Source organism: Ovis aries, chromosome 25, assembly GCF_016772045.2.
Source record: "Ovis aries strain OAR_USU_Benz2616 breed Rambouillet chromosome 25, ARS-UI_Ramb_v3.0, whole genome shotgun sequence".
Taxonomy (NCBI): domain Eukaryota; kingdom Metazoa; phylum Chordata; class Mammalia; order Artiodactyla; family Bovidae; genus Ovis; species Ovis aries.
The window spans coordinates 37,794,929-37,811,947 of NC_056078.1; the positions used below are offsets into that span (position 1 = coordinate 37,794,929).

Consider the following 17,019-nt stretch of genomic DNA (forward strand, 5'->3'; position numbering starts at 1 on the left):
TTAAAAAATATACACCAACTGAATAGGAGAAATTAGACAGAACACATTCTACTAAATATTTCCAGAACTCAAGGTACTTACACATAGTGGAAAGCTTTAGAAACAAAACATTTATAATCTTGCATATTTGTAAGGAAAGAGAGAGAAACAAAGAGTAGCAAGAATAATTTATTGACACAGTTGATTTCTTGAATTATGAAATAATATTTTTTCCCCTCAGAATTTCTCCAGGTCGATGTAATCCACAGGCACACAAAAGTTTAGGTAAAGTAAAATAAGCCCTAGTTATCCAACTGTGTTGGATATGTTTCATAAGGCAGACAACAAGAAAAGTAGAGAGAGAGAGTGGATGTTTCTAAATGAAATCAATTTACTTACAAACATGACTTCAAAATATCTGCAGGTTGTCTTAACGCAATAGAATCAGATCCAACAATTGACTTTATTAATCATAGCACGTGAAGCAAATCACAGGGCTGCTAGGAATGACCCGTTGGGTTATCAGCCAAATGCCATCATATATTAGGTATGTAACCAGCAAGGGTTAATTTTGAACCTGCTGCTTTAGGAGATATCTGCAAGAATTAAATGGTCTTTTTATTTTGTTGCCGTTCCTCTCCCCATCTTCAATTCATAAAAGAAACTGGCATCCAGGCCCCAAGAAAACAGTTATTTTAAGGCAGTAGCCTGCCATCTTCTCAGTCAGCTGGCTTCCCAAATAAAGTCCCTTCCTTGTCTCAACCCTGAGTCCCCCAGATTTATTAGCCTATCATGCGGTGAGCAGAGTGAGCTTGGACAAAAGCTATTTAGGGCAAAATAGCCACCTAAAAGAAAGAATTTAAGTGCTCACTTGTTTACTACATATACAAAAACTGGAACAATACAAATATGAGCATGGCCTTTGCATAAAGATGATATGAAAATTCTTGAAGCATTTCATATTTTGGTGCCAAGGTAATAGTAACATCATACAAAAGAGTTGAGGGGCGGTCCTAAGATGGCAGAGGAATAGGACGAGGAGACCATTTTCTCCCTCACAAATTCATCAAAAGAATATTTCACGCTGAGTAAACTTCACAAAACAACTTCTGAATGCTGGTAGAGGACATTAGGCATCCAGAAAAGCAGGTCATTGTCTTCAAAAACAGATTTTTAACCTTTGCTTTTTGGTATTTGTTATCAATTTTGTACCTTTAAATACCCAATCTTCAGTACCCAGTTTTACTTGAGAGCGAGATAACAGGCTTGACCGCTCTCTCCTCCTTTGGACTCTCCTTTTTCTCCACCAGGTTGTCTCTGTCTCCTCCCTCCCCCCTTCTCTTCTCTACCCAACTCTGTGAATCTCTGTGTGTTCCAGACGGTGGAGAACACTTAGGGAACTGGTTACTGGCTGGATCTGTCTCTCTCCTTTTCATTTCCCTCTTTTACCCTCCTGGCCACCTCTGTCTCCTTTCTCCCTCTCCTCTTCCCTGTATAACTCCGTGAACACCTCTGAGCAGTCCAGACAGTGGAGCACACATAAGGAACTACATCCTCTTCTGATCCCACCTCATCTCATTCCAGTCACCTCTAACTCCACGCTCCCTCTTCTCTTCTCCATGTAACTCAGTGAACCTCTCTGGGTGTCCCTCAATGTGGAGAAACTTTTCATCTGTAACCTAGATGTCTTATCATCGGTGCTGTATAGATGGAGAAGTCTTGAAGCTACTGTAAAAATAAAACTGAAAATCAGAAGCAGAAGGCTTAAGTCCAAATCCTGAGAACATCAGAGAACTCCTGAATCCAGGGAACATTAATCGATAGGAGCTCATCAAACGCCTCCATACCTACACTGAAACCAAGCACCACCCAAGGGCCAACAAGCTCCAGAGCAAGACATACCACACAAATTCTCCAGCAACACAGGAACACACCCTTGAGCGTCAATATACAGGCAGCTCAAAGTTACTCCAAAACCACTGACATCTCATAACTCATTACTGGGCACTTCATTGCATCCAGAAAGAAGAAATCCAGCTCCAGCCACTGGAATTTTGACACAAGCTTCCCTAACCAAGAAACCTTGACAAGCCACTTATACAACCCCATCCACAGTGAGGAAACTGCAAAATAAAGAGAACTCCACAAATTCCCAGAATATAGAAAGGCCACCCCAAATGCAGCAATATAACCAAGATGAAGAGACAGAGGAATACCCAGCAGGTAAAGGAACAGGAGAAATGCCTACCAAACCAAACCAAAGAGGAGGAGACAGGGAATTGACCTGAGAAAGAATTCCAAATAATGATAGTGAAAATGATCCAAAATCTTGAAATCAAAATGGAATCACAGATAAATAGCCTAGAGACAAGGATTGAGAAGATGCAAGAAAGGTTTAACAAGGACCTAGAAGAAATAAAAAAGAGTCAATACATAATGAATAATGCAATAAATGAGATCAGAAACACTCTGGAGGCAACAAATAGTAGAATAACGGAGGCAGAAGATAGGATTAGTGAAGTGGAAGGTAGAATGGTAGAAATAAATGAGTCAGAGAGGAAAAAAGAAAAACGAGTTAAAAGAAATGAGGACAATCTCAGAGACCTCCGGACAATATGAAATGTGCCAACATTCGAATTATAGGAGTCCGAGAAGAAGAAGACAAAAAGAAAGACCATGAGAAAATCCTTGAGGAGGTAATAGTTGAAAACTTCCCTAAAATGGGGAAGGAAATAATCACCCAAGTCCAAGAAACACAGAGAGTTCCAAATAGGATAAACCCAAGGCAAAACACCTCAAGACACATATTAATCAAGTTAACAAAGATCAAACACAAAGAACAAATATTAAAAGCAGCAAGGGAAAAACAAAAAATAACACAAAAAGGATTCCCATAAGGATAACAGCTGATCTGTCAATAGAAACTCTTCAGGCCAGGAGGGAATGGCAAGACATACTTAAAGCGATGAAAGAAAATAACCTACAGCCCAGATTACTGTACCCAGCAAGGATCTCATTCAAATATGAAGGAGAAATCAAAAGCTTCACAGACAAGCAAAAGCTGAGAGAATTCAGCATGACCAAACCAGCTCTCCAACAATTGCTAAAGGATATTCTCTAGACAGGAAATACCAAAAGGGTGTATAAACCCGAACCCAAAACAATAAAGTAAATGGCAACGGGACCATACTTATCAATAATTACCTTAAACGTAAATGGGTTGAATGCCCCAACCAAAAGGCAAAGACTAGCTGAATGGATACAAAAACAAGACCCCTATATATGCTGTCTACAAGAGACCCACCTCAAAAGAAGGGACACATACAGACTGAAAGTGAAGGGCTGGAAAAAGATATTCCATGCAAATAGAGACCAAAAGAAAGCAGGAGTAGCTATACTTATATCAGATAAAATAGACTTTAAAACAAAGGCTGTGAAAAGAGACAAAGAAGGCCACTACATAATGATCAAAGGATCAATCCAAGAAGAAGATATAACAATTATAAACAAATATACACCCAACATAGGAGCACTGCAATGTGTAAGACAAATGCTAACAAGTATGAAAGGGGAAATTAACAATAACACAATACTAGTGGGAGACTTTAATACCCCACTGACACCCTATGGACAGATCAACTAAACAGAAAATTAACAAAGAAACACAAACTTTAAATGATACAATAGACCAGTTAGACCTAATTGATATCTATAGGACATTTCACCCTAAAACAATGAATTTCACCTTTTTTTCAAGTGCTCATGCAACCTTCTCCAGGATAGATCACATCCTGGGCCATAAATCTAGCCTTGATAAATTCAAAAAAAATGAAATCATTCCAAGCATCTTTTCTGTCCATAATGCATTAAGATTAGACGCCAATTACAGGAGAAAAACTATTAAAAATTCCAACATATGGAGACTGAACAACACGCTTCTGAATAACCAACAAATCACAGAAGAAATCAAAAAGAAATCAAAATACACATATAAAAGAATGAAAATGAAAACACAACAATCCAAAATCTGTGGGACACTATAAAAGCAGTGCTAAGGGGAAAGTTCATAGCAATACAGGCATACCTCAAGAAACAAGAAAAAAGTCAAATAAATAACCTAATTCTACACCTAAAGCAACTAGAAAAGGAAGAAATGGAGAACCCCAGAGTTAGTAGAAGGAAAGAAATCTTAAAAATTAGGGCAGAAATAAATGCAAAAGAAACAAAAGAGACCATAGCAAAAATCAACAAAGCCAAAAGCTGGTTCTTTGAAAGGATAAATAAAATTGACAAACCATTAACCAAACTCATCAAGAAACAAAGGGTGAAAAATCAAATCAATAAAATTAGAAATGAAAATGGAGAGATCACAACAGACAACACAGAAATACAAAGGATCATAAGAGACTACTATCAGCAATTATATGCCAATAAAATGGACAACATGGAAGAAATGGGCAAATTCTTAGAAAAGTACAACTTTCCAAAACTGAATCAGGAAGAAATAGAAAATCTTAACAGACCCATCACAAGCATGGAAATTGAAACTGTAATCAGAAATCTTCCAGCAAACAAAAGCCCAGGTACAGATGGCTTGACAGAATTTTCTACCAAAAATTTTGAGAAGAGCTAACACCTATCCTACTCAAACTCTTCCAGAAAATTGCAGAGGAAGGTAAACTACCAAACACATTCTATGAGGCCAACATCACCCTAATACCAAAACCTTACAAAGATGCCACAAAAAAAGAAAACTACAGGCCAATATCACTGATGAACATAGATGCAAAAATCCTTAACAAAATTGTAGCAATCAGAATCCAACAACACATTAAAAAGATCATACACCATGACCAAGTGGGCTTTATCCCAGGGATGCAAGGATTCTTCAATATCCGCAAATCAATCAGTGTAATTCACCACATTAACAAATTGAAAAATAAGCCATATGATTATCTCAATAGATGCAGAGAAGGCCTTTGACAAAATTCAACATCCATTTATGGTAAAAAAAAAAAAAAAAACCTCTCCAGAAAGCAGGAATAGAAGGAATATACCTCAACATAATAAAAGCTATATATGACAAACCCACAGCAAACATCCTCAATGGTGAAAAATTGAAAGCATTTCCCCTAAAGTCAGGAACAAGACAAGGGTGCCCACTCTCACCACTACTATTCAACATAGTTCTGGAAGTTTTGGCCACAGCAATCAGAGCAGAAAAAGAAATAAAAGGAATCCAAATTGATAAAGAAGAAGTGAAACTCTCACTGTTTGCAGATGACATGATCCTCTACATAGAAAACCCTAAAGACTCCACCAGAAAATTACTAGAGATAATCAATGAATATAGTGAAGTTTCATGATATAAAATCAACACACAGAAATCCCTTGTGTTCCTATACACTAATAATGAGAAAGTAGAAAAGAAATTAAAGAAACAATTCCATTCACCATTGCAATGAAAAGAATAAAATTCTTAGGAATATACCTACCTAAAGAAACTAAAGACCTATATATAGAAAACTATAGAACACTGATGAAAGATATCAAAGAGGACACTAATAGATGGAGAAATATACCATGTTCATGGATCGGAAGAATCAATATAGTAAAAAGGAGTATACTACCCAAAGCAATCTACAGATTCAATGCAATCCCTATCAAGCTACCAGCGGTATTTTTCACAGAACTAGAACAAATAATTTCAAGATTTGTATGGAAATACAAAAAACCTCAAATAGCCAAAGCAATCTTGAGAAAGAAGAATGGAACTGGAGGAATCAACCTGCCGGACTTCAGGCTCTACTACAAAGCCACAGTCATCAAGACAGTATGGTACTGGCACAAAGACAGAAACATAGACGAATGGAACAAAATAGAAAGCCCAGAGATAAATCCACACACCTATGGACACCTTATCTTTGACATAGGAGGCAAGAATATACAATGGAGTAAAGACAATCTCTTTAACAAGTGGTTCTGGGAAAACTGGCCAACCATTTGTAAAAGAATGAAAATAGAACACTTTCTAACACCATTCACAAAAATGAACTCAAAATGGATTAAAGATCTATACGTAAGACTATGTCAGAAACTATAAAACTCCTAGAGGAGAACATAGGCAAAACACTCTCCGACATAAACCACAGCAGGATCCTCTATGATCCACCTCCCAGAATACAGGATATAAAAGCAAAAATAAACTAATGGTATCTAATTAAAATTAAAAGCTTCTGCACAACAAAGGAAAATATAAGCAAGGTGAAAAGACAGCCTTCGGAATGGGAGAAAACAATAGCAAATGAAACAACTGACAAACAACTAATCTCAAAAATATACAAGCAACTTATGCAGCTCATTTTCAGAAAAATAAATGACCCAATCAAAAAATGGGCCAAAGAACTAAATAGACATTTCTCCAAAGAAGACATACGGATGGCTAACAAACACATGAAAAGATGCTCAATATCACCCATTATCAGAGAAATGCAAATCAAGACCACAATGAGGTATCATTTCACACCAGTCAGAATGGCTGCGATCCAAAAGTCTGCAAGCAATAAATGCTGGAGAGGGTGTGGAGAAAAGGGAACCCTCCTACACTGTTGGTGGGAATGCAAACTAGTACAGCCACTATGGAGAACAGTGTGGAGATTCCTTAAAAAACTGCAAATAGAACTGCCTTATGACCCAGCAATCCCACTTCTGGGCATACACACCGAGGAAACCAGAATTGAAAGAGACACGTGTACCCCAATGTTCATCGCAGCACTGTTTATAAAAGCCAGGACATGGAAGCAACCTAGATGTCCATCAGCAGGCAAATGGATAAGAAAGGTGTGGTACATATACACAATGGAGTATTACTCAGCCATTAAAAAGAATATACTTGAATCAGTTCTAATGAGGTGGATGAAACTGGAGCCAATTATACAGAGTGAAGTAAGCCAGAAAGAAAAACACCAGTACAGTATACTAACACATATATATGGAATTTAGAAAGATGGTAATGATAACCGTGAATGCGAGACAGCAAAAGAGACACAAATGTAAATAACAGACTTTGGGACTCCGAGGGAGAGGGAGAGGGTAGGATGATTTGGGAGAATGGCATTGAAACATGTATACTATCATGTAAGAAACGAATCGCTAGTCTAGGTTCAATACAGGATACAGGATGCTTGGGGCTGGTGCACTGGGAAGACCCAGAGTGATAATATGGGGACGGTGGTGGGAGGGGGTTTCAGGGTTGGGAACTCATGTACACCTGTGGTGGATTCACGTCAATGTAGGGCAAAACCAATACAGTATTGTAAATTAAAAAGATAAAATTAAAAATAAAAAAAGAGTTGAGTGTTCCTTCCTCTTCTGTTTTCTGGAAAAGATTATCCAGTATTGGTGTTAATTCCTCCTTCAACATTTGGTAGAATTATCAGTGAAATTATCTGGTGTTGGAGATGCCTTTTGGTGGGATTTTTTTTTTCATTACAAATTCTTCTTAGTATTCATAGGGCTATTTAATTTTTTATATTGGGTAGGTTATGATAGTTGTGTTTTTGAGAAATTAGACTACTGTATTTAGGATATCAAATTTGTGTGTGCAAAGTTATTCATAAAAATCTTTTACCATCCTTTTGATAGATGTAGGAACCACAGTCATCTCTCCTGTCATTTCTGATATCGGTAACTTGTGTCTTCTGTCTTTTCGTCAGTCTTGCTAGAGATTTATTTCATCGACCTTTTTAAAAATGGATTGGGGTACTGTTGCTTCACAACATTGTGCTAGTTTCTGCTGTACACTGAAGTGAATCGGCCCTATGTATTCACACACCTCCTTCCTTCTGGAATTTTCTTCCATACAGGTCAGCACAGAGCACTGAGTAGGGTTCGATACAGTAGGCTCTCACTAGTCATCTATTCCATACACAGCAATGTATATACGTCAATCCCAATCTCCCAATTCACACCCCCTTTCCCCCATTGGTGTCTGTACATTTGTTCTCTATGTCTGTGTCCCTATTTCTGTTTTGCAAATAAGTTCATCCACACCACTTTTTTAGATTCCACGTATATGCTTTAATATACAAGAAAAGAACCATATCTGCTAACACTGAAGAATGAGAGGGGCTCCTTGTTAGTGTCAGCAGGGGTGACAGTTCTGGCTCCCCATTAGGCAGGACAGATATCTCCTTGGGAGGGTTAGGAGAGCCCCTTACTGCTTCCCACATGGCCTCCACTGAGACAGGGGTAGAAGAATGGCTTTATCTCTGGGCAGTGGTAAAATTTATAAATCTCTACTAGGTTCCTCTAGCACCATCTAAGAAGGGAGGGGAGAGGCATCTTGTTTAAAAGAAATCTTAGGGACTTCCCTGGTGGTCCAGTGGCTAAGACTTCATGTTCCCAGTGCAGTGGGCCTGGGTTTGACCCCTGTTTAGGGAACTAGATCCCATGTGCTACAAATAAGTGTTTACATGCTGCAACTGAAAGATCTTGCATGCCTCAACAAACCTCATGCCACAAATGAGATCTGTCACGGCCAAACACCAAATAAATATTTTTTTAAAAAGAAATCTTAAATGTCAATAATAAGTTAGTCTTACTTGGATGAGTGAGGCTCATCCAAGTAAGTCTTGAGTATGTAACTCATGCACTGTTGGATGAGCCATTTCCAATAAGGGACCTGACTGACTCTCCAACTGAGCAATCCTGGGCTCTTCCTTTGTGAGCAAGGCCAACAGTCCTTAGCCTGCCAAACTCCCAGGGCTGTCATAAAATCAACAGATTTTATATTTTTACTATATATGTATATGACAACAGATTCTATTATCCTATGAACATAAAGCAGTATGCTTATATTGTACAATATAACCCTTGCAGTTATTCTGTGAACTATTTCTGGTACCATTTTCTTCCATTTCCCTTATTCTCAGGAATAACACTTGAAAACAGAACAAACAATCTTGTCAGTTAAACAGGTAAAGATGTATCTTTAGTAGGAAAAAGGCCCTTAACAGTTATTTTACATCTTAGTAAATACTGGATATTCCAAAGTGAATTTCAAGTGTGAAGCCTTCTCCTGAACCACAAATCCTGATGCCAAAGCTTTTTCCAGAATAGGTAAATGAGATGTGGGAATACATTCTTCCACTGTTTGCTTCTCCTGGGCCTTGAATGCACATGTTGAATGGTGAAACCATATAGAAACTCCATTTCAGCTTTATGTCAGGGTTAAAACTGAGATTTTAATAGTATAGGAGCATCTGATCGGGCAATTGTGAATGAGTAAACTGAATAAGCAAAGGGCCTAGCACAGTGTTTTAATAAGTGCTCAGTGAAAGTGACAGAGTTAGTCAATCAGTCATGTCCAGCTCTTTGCAATCCTGTGGACTGTAGCCTGCCAGGCTCCTCTGTCCATGGGATTTCCCAGGCAAGAACACTGGAGTGGGCTGCCACTTCTGCCTCCAGAGGATCTTCCCCACCCAGGAATTGAACCTGGGTCTCCCGCATTGCAGACAGATTCTTTATCATCTGAGCCACCAGGGAAGCCCAGTATTTAAGTGCTCAGGGGGTGTAAATTCTTATCATCCTCTCCAAAAGCAGATACATGATTACTTAGATGGCTTGGGCTAGGACTGCCTCATTTCCTAGGATCAAGTAGTAAATCTTATCTTTTTATTTTTGTATTTTTCGACCACACTATGCAGCATGTGGGATCTTAGTTTCCCGACCAGGGATCGAGCACACATCCTCAGCATTTGAAGCATGGAGTCTCAACCACTGGACCATCAAGGTGCTACTTTCTTCAGTCGTGTCTGACTCTTTGCGACCCCATGGACTGTAGCCCGCCAGGCTCCTCTGTCCATGGAATTCTCCAGGCAAGAATACTTTTGCAGGGGATCTTTCCCACCCAGGGATCAAACCCCAGTGTCACTGCCTTGGAGGCAGATTCTTTATCATCTGAGCCAGCAGGGAAGCCAGAGAAGTCCTCAATATTATTTTTTCCTTGTCTTTACTCAAGACTCTCAGGAACAGGAGAGAACCCTAAGAAGATTTTCAAGCGATACCAAGGGGAAGACTCACTTAACTTAATTTACTGATTCTTATGATCATGTCTGTCTTCTATCAGCTATATTTCTCTCAGCCAAAGAATCCCTTTCTATATCCTATATCTATGAAGGTTACCAGTGATTTGATTGCCAGTTTTTCCCCATTGGTCTAAAGAGTATATCCTGTTGTTTCAAATATGATAGTGCCAAAGAAATGGTAAAGCACTTCCAAATATAACCTATGACCAGAAGTGGTCAATTTTGGCAGGTCTCTTTTCCTCCAGGGAGAAGTCGTACCCTATGGAGTGGCTGCCTTGCTCACTCTCACGCTCTGAAAAGGGTCCCCAGTATAAGAGGAAGCCCAAGTAACTGTTTCTTCCATGTGATCTTTCCCCTTGAACAAGCAGGGGACTAGTGACTTTCTTACAGACGCCTCAGCTAGACAGAGCACAGACAGCATGTCAAGTAAGGTGAGTCACACTCGTGTTAGTGCCAGGACAGAAGGTTTATGAACGCCTGATGCTGAAGTTCCCAGAGCCATCCCGGTGTCTCCTTCATGACTCAATATCCAGCTCTGTTGTGATCACACTCAACACTCCAGGATGCTTCCCATAACATCCTCTATATGCCTTAAGCCAAACACAGTTGATTTTTATCGATTACAACCAAAAACTAACAAAAGGAAACACATCTAATTTTTTTGCCTTTGAGACAAGAAAAATAGTAGGGAGTTCACTGGAGTATTGAATGAGGATGAAGACAAATTTCATTCGCTTTACAATTTTGCTGCTGCTGCTGCTAAGTCACTTCAGCCGTGTTTGACTCTGTGCGATCCCATAAACAGCAGCCCACCAGACTCCTCCATCCCTGGGATTCTCCAGGCAAGAGTACTGGAGTAGGGTGCCATCTCCTTCTCCTTACAATTTTGCTAAGGGCTGGCAATACTTCAGCCTCTGGTATAATCATTGAGATCTGTGATGGAAAAAAAAAAATATTGAGGGATTTTTAATCCTACGGTTCCCCAGTTGGCTGTGAAGCTCTGTCCTTTGATTCACCTCCACTGTAGTTTACCATTAATTATATCTTTTTGTTTTCCAATAAAGAAAATGGGCAATAAATAATTTTTCCTCACAGTGAGTACATTTATTTGTTAATTTTGAAGTAACTATCAAAGAACTGGCTTCATATTATAATTTGAGTTTATAAATTAACTTCAAACATATATTACTTTTGATCTACATGAACTACTTATGAGATATTGATAAAATGGGAATAATAATAAATATTTTCTCATTAAATTGATCATTTCATAATTAACTAGTATAAGTAAATTCTAACTTTTTAAATGTTTACTAGCAATCTGGAGGCTCCTAGTAGTTAGAAAGGTAGGATTGGCAAAGAACACAATTTCTAAAGTTAAGTTCGAAACTAAAAAAATAAATTCTAGTTATGTGATAACCAGAAAAAGGGAGAGACATTAAAAAGTATTTATAAATGGCAAATTTTTCATAGGTATCTAGATCCTCTTCAAACTCCTCAGCTCTCTTCCCACTGAAATCATCCCAGGAATAAGAAAATAGGGGAAAGGCTGAAGCAGAAATAGTTACACCTATATTACTAAGTGAAAGACACTAACCTGAAAAGTAAAAATACCATGATATGTGACATTCTGGAAAAGACAAAACTATGGAGACAGTAAAAAGATCAACAGTTGACAGAGGTTAAGGGGGTGGAGGGATGAGGGAGCACAGAATATTTTCAGGGCAGTGAAACTACTCTGCATACGAGGGTGGATACATATCACAAATTTGTCCAAACCCATAGAGTGTGCAACGGTTTCCCTGATGGCTCAGTGGTAAGAACTCACCTGCCTATACAGGAGATGCAAGGTCGACCTCTGGGTCAGGAAGATCCCCTGAAGAAGGAAATGGCAACTCTCTCCAGTATTCTTGCCTGGAAAATCCCATGGACAGAGGAGCCTGGTAGGCTATATAGTCCATAGGGTAGCAAAAGAGTCTAATGTGACTTCGCAACTAAGCAACAATAAAATGTACAATACCAAGAGTGATCCTTAATATAAACTATAGCTTTTGGTGGATAATGTTGCATCAATGTAGATTCATCCATTATAACAAACGTACCACTCTGGTTGATAATGGGGAAAGCTATGCATGAGTGGGAACAGGGGGTATATGGGAAATCTGTGTACCCTCCTCTCAGTTTTGCTGTAAACCTAAAACTGCTCTAAAAATAAAGGCTATTAAAAAAAAAAAAAAAAGGAATGAAAGTAAATAGGTGTACCTGAAGCCAAAAACTCTAATGACATTTTATTTCCTGCAGCATGAGTATCACAGACTACAGTTTAAAATTTAAAAAGAAAAGAAAAAGGCAAAAAATAAACTTATCCTCATTTCCAATAAAGTAGCTCAACCTCATAGGAAGAAAGCTGAGATGATCCTGATGGAATGCCATCCAAAAACAACCTCCATTTGCAGAGTCAGGCAGGAATTGGGGATGTTCTTTCAGAATCCCTCCCACCTCTATGGGTGCCCCCATGGTTCACACATGCATGTCTCCAGTAGAAACTTTCAAACCCAGTAGAAACCTTTCAAAGAGCATGGCTATTACCATCATCTGGGTTAAGTCAAGGTTACTAAACTTGTATTTAAAAAAAAAGAAAAAGTCCACCTTAAAAAAAAAAAAAAAGAAAAAGAATGCACTGAATAATAGATGGGTACAGGCACAGTTAAACAAGGCATAGTGCTGGACCCTAAAGCTCATAATAGCATTTGTACTGACTTGAAGAATGAAAAGACTTCCAAGGACTTAGAACAAAGAAGGGGATTCCCAACCAGGGGAACCAAGGTATGGTTTTTCCACTTTTTAACATGGCGTCTTCTAGATACAAAGGACTGGGAGACATCTAGAGCCCATCAGAGAGAGAAAACCCTTCCTTGTTACTCATCAACCAATTTCCAACAGTCCTCCCTAGATTCATCCAACTGTGTACTGAAAATGCCAGCCTGGGGCACAGCCAAGTTCAGGGTTCACTTAACATACTCTTATTCTGCCTTTCAGAGAAACAAGCAAAGCAAGGTTCCTAAGGAGATGGTGCTCTTGACCAGCTGGGGGCCCCAGAATACCATAATAGAATCCATCACTGCCTACCTTTACCTAAGATTAGAATTTTCACAGAAAAATGGATTGCCACGGGGCTACTTCCTTCAGCAGACCCATCCATTGTTCACAGGCTCTAGTTTTAAATTCCATTTCCTTTCGGTTTTCAGCCAGAAGCCAGCTCTATACCCCACAGTGTTCCATAAAAGCGCCATCGTGGGAGGATTAATTTAGCTTTAACAAAGGATGGTCCTTGAAGGCTGTCTTAATCCTAATCCATTTTACTGCTTCCTTCTATGGCCTGATATATGGGATCTGTACCTACTAAGAATAACTATCAGTGAAAACAGCTATACTTCTGTCCTATGCATCGCCTGCATCTTTCTGTTTGTGTCATATATAATCACTCCCCAAAATAATCCTGTAAATGAACTAAAGAGTTCTACATCAGATTCAGTGTTATCCTCTCTGTAGCCAAGTGGGATTTCAAACACCTTGATGGTGATCAATCTTCTTTCACTTCAAATTAGATGCGGAGAGAACAGAAGTTTCCCCACCTCACTGTCATGTTGAGAAGCTAGTGTTGTCTGCAGGGCATCTAGTTTAAAAGGTGTTAATTGTGTAGCAGAAGAATACAACCCAAAGAGGCACAGAAAAGGGTGCATTTTGTGTTTTTGTTTTTGAAAAGGGAGCATTTGAAAAGCTACAGGGTGATTACACTGGTGACTGTGCATGCTCAGTCGCTCAGTGGTGTCCAACTCTTTGTGATCCTGTGGACTGTAGCCCACCAGGCTCCTCTGACTATGGAATTTTCCCAGCAAAAATACTGAAGTGGGTTGTCACTTCCTACTCCAGGGGATCTTCCTCACCCAGGGATCCAACCTGCATCTCCTGCCTCTCCTGCATTGGCAGATTCTTTACCATTGCACCACCTGGGAAGCCCTGATACTCGTGAACAGTGTCCAGGTAAACAGCAATTTTCTCTGTCCAAAGTGACAGACATGGTCTATGTCTACTACTCAATCTCTGTTTATTACTCAGGGTAGGTCGACTGGGGCACAAACACTGGTTAAAGTAAATCCATTAGTAAGTGTGGGTTCTGAGTGGAAAGTTAATTTTTGCTATTAATTATTGGATATTTTCTGTTAATATTTCCCTGAAATTTTCCATTTGGGAAGAAAAGAAAAAAGCATAAAATTTGGATTTAGGCAGATGTAGGTTTGAATCCTGGCACTGTTGTAGCCACAAGTTCCGGGAAACAAACTCACTCAGAAGGACAATGCAGACAGTGGAGTGCAGTTTATTACACTGGCGGGCCCAAGGCGGAGTTTCCTCTTAGCCAAGGACCCCAACCAGTTTTTGTGAAAACCTTATATACCCTAAGTGTACGTGCCCAAACCCACCTCCCAAAATTCCCTGAAACTAGTCTGAACAAAGGAAAAAGAAAGATACAATCAAAGTTAACCAGTGATTCATATGCCTTAAGCCTAAGTAGTTCACAGTGGACAATTATCAATAGGCTTGTGGTCATAGCCCAATAAGCATAATAGAATGTATGATTCTATTTGGATACACAGATAATTAGGGTATTCTTTTAGGTGAAGGAGAGTCTAAGTATGAGCCCTGGGGATCTTCCTTCCTTCCAGGGGCCCGGTTTTCCAGTTGGTATGACATTTCCACAGATACTGGGCATATAGCTCAAAGTCCATAGTCTGGCCCAAGATGGAGTCCTGCTTTCTAGATAGAGCCTGTTCTGTTTCCTCCTTCAACACTGTAGTATATAGTTGAGTAACTTTGGGAATTTATATAGATTTTCTCATTGTGATAATAAATTTAACTGCAAGAGTTCAAGTCCAGACAATGTGACACTGACTCATTCCTTCCAGTGCTTCCCTGCTAAGCAAAACAATAAGCCTCAGAATAGCTCAAACAATGATAGCTGTGATCGGCAGTTTAGAGGAAGGTAAGCTGTTTGGGACCCCAAGATTCAAAGAACCCCACAACAGCAGGGCATCTTGCAACCTACACGCATTAGAAGAAGGCAGCCCAAGTGCTGTATTTCATGACCTCCAAACTAGCATGAGAAATCAGTCCAGATAGGTTCCTTCCTCCCCAAGAAAGAGTCCGTCAGACAGCAGGTGAACACAACACCATCAGCAAAAGGGATCATCTTGGACCAGAACCAAAAATAGGCAACTGTGGGAACATGTTTTGTCATCAAGCCTGAGGACTCCACTTTTCTTCAAAGAAATACCACGGTGGGCAGGCAGAATCAGACTAAAGAATCCAACTATCACAAGTGGTTTGGTCTGGGAAGCCTCTTGGTCCACACATTCTTCAGTTGCTCCTCCCCTGTCTAGAGACACCTGAGTAGCATGGTGAAAAGACCTAAGTGGAGACAGGTAGAAGGCTTCACTCTACGCCCATTCGCCAACAAGAGACAACCAGCAGCCAGACCCGGGAAAACTCCTTTCACCCCTCAGACAGTACAAGCAGGACCCATAGGAGGGAGACCCATGGGCAGTAGATGAACCAAGAAAGCCAAAATAGGACTCAAAAGATTCTGAAAATTGAACTGTCATCAGTACTGCTAGGGGAAGTACAGTGACTGAAGCCGCCCACCCTGGTCAGGCACCACAGTCACCGTTGGCATGAGTTGTTTTATGACAGGAGGTCCTGGTAAGGAGCACAGGACTAATAAACCACCACCAAATGGAAGAGTTCAGGGAAGGTCAAACAGTGACTCCAAGTGTCCGACCACCTCCCAGAATCCTTCTCACTGACATCCATCTTGGATGAGCAATGCATGTGCCACCAGGAAGGACTCTGAGTCAGAATGATTGCTCAGAGGCAACACAGAAATGAATCCCATCACCATAAAACCCGAGACTGCGAACCATGTGGCAGAGTAGTTCTGGGTTCCCTTACCCTACTGCTCTCCTCCCGGGCACCCCTTCCCAATAAAATCTCTTGCTTTGTCAGCACATGTATCTCCTCAGAAAATTCCTTTCCAAGTGTTAGACAAGAGCCCACTTCCGGGCCCTGGAAGGGGTCCTCCTTCCTGCAAAAGTACCACAGCACACTTGCCAGGACCTACAGGTTAAAGCTAAACAGGACAACTGCATGAAAAAATAAAAGATTTAAACAACACCAAGAATCTCCTAAAATAATAGACAAACTGTCCAAGGCACATCAAAAGTTTTACTTGTCCTACAAAGAATCATGAAAATCACAACTTGAATCAGTTCAGTTCAGTCACTCAGTCGTGTCCGACTCTTTGCGACCTCATGAATCGCAGCATGCCAGGCCTCCCCGGTCATCACCGTCTCCCGGAGTTCACTCAGACCCACGTCCATCGAGTCTGTGATGCCATCCAGCCATCTCATCCTCAGTCGTCCCCTTCTCCTCCTACCCCCAATCTCTCCCAGCATCAGAGTTTTTTCCAATGAGTCAACTCTTCTCATGAGGTGGCCAAAGTACTGGAGTTTCAGCTTTAGCATCATTCCTTCCAAAGAAATCCCAGGGCTGATCTCCTTCAGAATGGACTGGTTGGATCTCCTTGCAGTCCAAGGGACTCTCAAGAGTCTTCTCCAACACCACATTCAAAAGCATCAATTCTTCGGTGCTCAGCCTTCTTCACAGTCCAACTCTTGCATCCATACATGACCACAGGAAAAGCCATAGCCTTGACTAGACGGACCTTAGTCGGCAAAGTAATGTCTCTGCTTTTTAATATACTATCTAGGTTGGTCATAACTTTTCTTCCAAGGAGTAAGCATCTTTTAATTTCATGGCTGCAGTCACCATCTCCAGTGACTCTGGAGCCCAAAAAAATAAAGTCTGACACTGTTTCCACTGTTTCCCCATCTATTTC

General features: G+C 40.1%; 1 non-coding gene across 1 annotated transcript; it reads left to right on the forward strand.

Moving 5' to 3' along the window:
• The first annotated feature begins 842 nt into the window (after nt 1–842).
• LOC114110906 (U6 spliceosomal RNA) lies at nt 843–946 on the forward strand. Its single transcript, XR_003587073.1, has one exon. It is a non-coding gene; the product is annotated as a U6 spliceosomal RNA (small nuclear RNA).
• The last annotated feature ends 16,073 nt before the right edge of the window (nt 947–17,019 follow it).